This window comes from Coffea arabica, chromosome 9e (assembly GCF_036785885.1).
Source record: "Coffea arabica cultivar ET-39 chromosome 9e, Coffea Arabica ET-39 HiFi, whole genome shotgun sequence".
Classification (NCBI taxonomy): domain Eukaryota; kingdom Viridiplantae; phylum Streptophyta; class Magnoliopsida; order Gentianales; family Rubiaceae; genus Coffea; species Coffea arabica.
In genome coordinates this window covers 27,011,815-27,016,733 of record NC_092327.1, presented here as the reverse complement: position 1 = coordinate 27,016,733, position 4,919 = coordinate 27,011,815, and the positions used below count along the sequence as shown (strand labels likewise).

Sequence of the window (4,919 nt, the reverse complement as noted above, 5' to 3'; positions counted from 1 at the left end):
CTAAACGGTGGAAAAGAAAAGGAGTGGAATTTGTGTGATAGTTGGGCGGTGCATGATTGTTATTTGGACAGCTGCCAGATGAACTTGCCACCGAAATTGTTGAGTAGGCAGTGACCGAACGAGAGTTTGGATTGATTAGCACCGAATGAGGAAGCTTGAGTGGTCGGCTGATTGAAGGAAATAAGTCGAATTCTCTTCTTATCAACCAAGCAGTAGAAACAAAACCGAGAGAGAGAGTTTCGGTCATAACCATTCATTCCAAAACACCACCGAGTGAGAAACATTTCTGGTTCTTCATTGCTCCAAGTCTGCACCCGAGAGAGAGTAAGGGAGAAAGAGTGAATCATTTCCTATTACCAAGCCAACCAACAGAGAGTTGAGAGGGGGGAAGGACTGCAGCTGTTTGGCGTGCAAACTAGAGGCAGCGGGGGGAGCAAGAAGAGAGAAATCTGGTGCGATTCTTTGAGGAGCAGAGGGAGGAAACTGTCCACATTTTTCCAGCTGAGATTGTCTGCAAAAGGGAGGTAACAATTGTAATAAACCTCTCAATCTTCTAGCACTCTTGATTTCTCATGTTGCATGATAGTTTTTAGCCAAGAAAAGTGAGTTTTGCTGAAGGAAATCTTGTGTGAAAACTGATTCGTTTCTGGAAAGTTCGACTTGGCCAAGGGTAGGAGAGTTGAAGTTCACAACTGTCCATTCGAAAACTTGGAGGAAATTTCACTAAAAATGTATGATATATGTTTAATCTCATGGCTTATAAGATATTTGTTTTGAAACTAGTGAATCATTGACAAACTTGGCTGAAATTGTTGAAAGAAGCTGCTAAAAATTTGATGACATGGCCGAGAGAGCGAAAGGAAGAAATTTTCAGTTTTTCGCTATGAATTTGGCTGCAAGCTTTCATACGGTAGTTCAAAACACCTTATAACACATTAACCTTAACATGCATGTGACTTTTAAGAGGTTAAAGCAAGGAAAAGATCGATATGTGAGCAAAAGCAAGGCTGGAAAATTTTCTGGACAACAGAACGAGAGAAAAGCTGCAATTTTTGGCTCTTTTCTTCAAAATTTTGCTGGATTTAGAAGTTACATGTTCTCATTTCAGTGGTCATGAGATTGCATGTCGATTTGGGATGGATTTGATGAAATTTGTTGGGAAAATCCCTCACTTGAACCGAATGTTTGCTGGATTTCCTCCCAGCTTTGCTTATGTTGAAACTTGGATAGTTAGATAGCTTTTAAATGTTGATTTTGGTGAATTTCTTGATGGAAATCCTACTAGGGATTATATATTATGTTCAATGATGAATGCATGTCAAATTTGGTTAATGTTTGATGCATTAAATGCAATTTTGGTAAAGATATATGGCTGGAAATCCCAGATTTGAACCAAGAATGCTCTCGTGTTTTCTCAAACTTAGATTTCATCTTGTAACCTGGAATATATGCATATATTGATCCAAAACATCCCTACTCCTCTGTTTTACTCTGAATATTGTGATTGTCCTAATTTGAGAGGAAATAATTGAATCTTAGAGAAAGAAAAGGGGAGCTAATCAAGCATGCGGAACTGTTTTGGTAGATTTGGGTTGATTGGATGATTTCGATTGTATTGTTGAGTTTTTCTGAAAATTTTAGCTAAGCCTTAACCAAAAACGACCTATAACAGAATGGCAGTAAAATGTACCTTGAATTTGAGGAAGTTTAAGCGAGAAAATAGCAAACTAAAGGAAGAAACTTGACTACCTGTTGCTGAAAAGCTGTTTTGAACCATTCTTAAACAAGTGCTTAAATTTTGAGTTTAACTTGAATTCTAAAAGTCGAACTTGAACCAAAACTGATCAAAACCCCTTCAAACCACCTTATAACAATTTTACTTGTGAAAATTCATTCAAAATATAGGATATAATCAAGGAAGTTCATAGGAATACTAAGTTGCCAACCTCTAAAAAATTTATCAACTTTGAACTTTGATTTCTAAAATGGCTTATAATCACTTGAGCTTGTCTTCACAAGTATTTTAAAAACTATGAAACTTAGAGGCTAGTGTAGTGAAATAAAATTTAAAGTGCACACAACTTAGACTTTGGCTAGATAAAAGGAGAACCAATGGAGTGTTTCTAAGCTTGCATTTTAAGATTTTGGGTGGAAAATAGGTTACAGCTAATTTAAATACCTATAAAAACTATAACCTTAGAACATATGTATAATTCTTGGTTTAAATGATAAAATTAATAGGTTTCGAAATAAAATGTAGGATAAATGGTAAATAAAGAATATATTTATATTTTAAGGTCAAACTTGATTATAATAGTTTAGATAATAAAGTAAGAATGATAAGTGATTACCTACAAATTATATATTTACTTTGAACTTATTAAATTGCCCTAGGAAGTAGCTGTGAGTCAGGAAGCAAATGCGACTACAAATTATATATTTACTTTGAACTTATTAAATTGCCCCAGGAAGTAGCTGTGAGTCAGGAAGCAAATGCGAGGCTCGCGAATAGTTCATTGGCTCCTGAATAGTTCATTTGGATATTTGGTGAGTGTTTTCTGAATTTATGTGTTTAATTGTTTATGTGTACCTAAGTGCAATTATGTGACAAATGTGTTTATTATGAATTATTACTAAATGATTCATTGTGAAGTGTATCTCAATTGTCTCTCGCCTTCTAAGTCGAGGGTGTACTTCATCGCACTTGGCTTAGTTGAGTTTGAAGGTCGATAATTGACTGAATGTTACTGTAAGTATGCATGAATGTAAGCCGTATGTGTGCCTCGCCGCATCGGCTGAACTAGGCCCCAATATCCTCTGTTCAACGGACTATTCGAGCCAGCAAAGGGCTTGGTTGGGTAGGACAGTAGCTTTGGGTAAATGTTTCAGTATACTTGAGTATTACTATGAGGTTGGGAGATTATTGAACTGATTATTGAATGTAGGGGATTGTTAATTGTTTTGGAGGACATAAGGGGGTGAATCGGCGGAATGTGCAATGATATTGAAATGAATATACAATGACAGTAAAATGAGTGTCTCTTGACACTAAAATGAATGCTCAATGACGTTGAAGTGGCTCTAATGCGAGTACCGTATCCTTTTAAAAGTGATTGTTTAGTGAAGTGTTTCCTCAATTGCTTAATGAAAGTGATTGTAAAGTGAATTGTGCATTACTTGCTTAATTGTACTGATTTAAGTGTTTATTAAATGTTACTTGCTCAGCAAACCTCACTGAGCATTAGTTCAGCCCTTTTAGCTTTGTTTTCCTTACAGGAGTTGGAGGTCGGGGATCGAACGAGGGAATTTGGGGATTTATCGTGAAGACTTTAGCCTTGTGATTAGTATCTTAATAAGGTAGGAATATTGTATCATCAAGGTATTGTAAAAGAATGTGAACGGTTGGTTTTGGTTTATCAAAATGTTATCTCTGGAGTTAATGTATGGTTAATGGAAATTATTAAACGGTTATCTCTGAAGTTAATGTGAAATCAACGAGTTCTGGCGAGAGCCAGACAGACGATCCGCTAACTTTTAGAGTACACCCTATAAGGAAGTGGGGTCGTTACATAACCTTTCCTAATGAATACCCCAAACAAATATTTTGAATAGAAATAAAAGAATCAGAGTAAAAATATAGAAAAATAATAACATAAAATAAAATTATAGAAATTGAAGAGTAAGGAATAGGGTTTTTATGATAGTTCAGCACCAAGGCCTAACCATGGAGGTTTTCCAACATTTAATTCCCTATACAAGAAAAGATCAAACCCTAGCAACTTTCCTAATACTAGAGAAGATCAAATTCAAAGGATCGATGCTAGCAAGTTGTAGCTCAACTAGATTGCCCTCAATCTTGCACAAATTTTCTAAAACACCGTTGATGTCTCTAGATTATTTTTGCAAGAAAAATAAGAGGTTAGTTTATAACCACAAGAACTCAATAAAAGATTTTCACTTAAACACTTCACAAAGTCTAATGCTTAGAATGAAGAATACTTCTGTTGTTTGTAGAATCATATGGAACTAATTACCCATTGGACAATTAATGGTTTGTAAAGATTTTGACCACAAAATAAGAGGTCATAGAAAACTTATGTTAGAACTGACTATTGGTTTTTGTGTTTGATGATTGAAAATGTTATTGTTTCAATTTAAAGATTTAATCTAGATATAATGAATGATTTATGGATATTTTTAATTGGAAAACAATCAAATCTATCAGACCTTAATGAGAAAGTCAGATATAACATTGACTTTCATAAAATGACAATTTAACTTTGAAAAGGGGAGGGTAGCATGTAAACAAAGATGGATTGCTAAATGAATCAAGATCTTTTATGAAAGTACTAACTTTGATTTGTATGAAAGATTATTTGACTAATTTATAGAAATTCAAAAAAAAAATTAAATGCTAGGAAACTCATAGAGAGTTAATTTTGACCACAAAATATATTATTAAAAACTTTTCAAAAATAATTTGAGAAATATCTTAGACACTGATAAACAGGTTGACCCTAGAGACTAGAGAATGACCTTAGAGTTCAATGTTATCACGATAATTAAGTAAAGATTTCCTCAACAAAATTCTAACAAAATTCAAAAGATCAGGCTTTCCTCAATTGGCTTATTTCTTTTGTCACCTTGTTTTCCATGTCAAACACTACAAGGTCTTCACTTAAAGTATCCTGCATACTTAAATAAAGTCATCAAATAATGTTTGTCATATTAAAACAAGATTTAGATTGACAGTATTCATCCTAATGAAACAATTGAAAATAATACCATTTCTCCTTCTATACACATTTAATAGCTTGGTTGACACAAAGAAAGTGATCTTAGGATGTCTATGGATATTTGATGGTCACCTTTTTGTTATTAGAGATTATATTGGCAGCGTTCAGTTACCAAAAGCGAAA

The 4,919-nt window shown here is 34.2% G+C and overlaps 1 long non-coding RNA gene across 1 annotated transcript; it reads left to right on the top strand.

The window, feature by feature from the left end:
- LOC113709714 (uncharacterized) lies at positions 1 to 3,444 on the top strand. The gene is made up of 3 exons (XR_003452778.2): positions 1 to 524; positions 2,469 to 2,547; positions 3,277 to 3,444. It is a non-coding gene; the product is annotated as an uncharacterized lncRNA (long non-coding RNA).
- Positions 3,445 to 4,919: the final 1,475 nt, after the last annotated feature.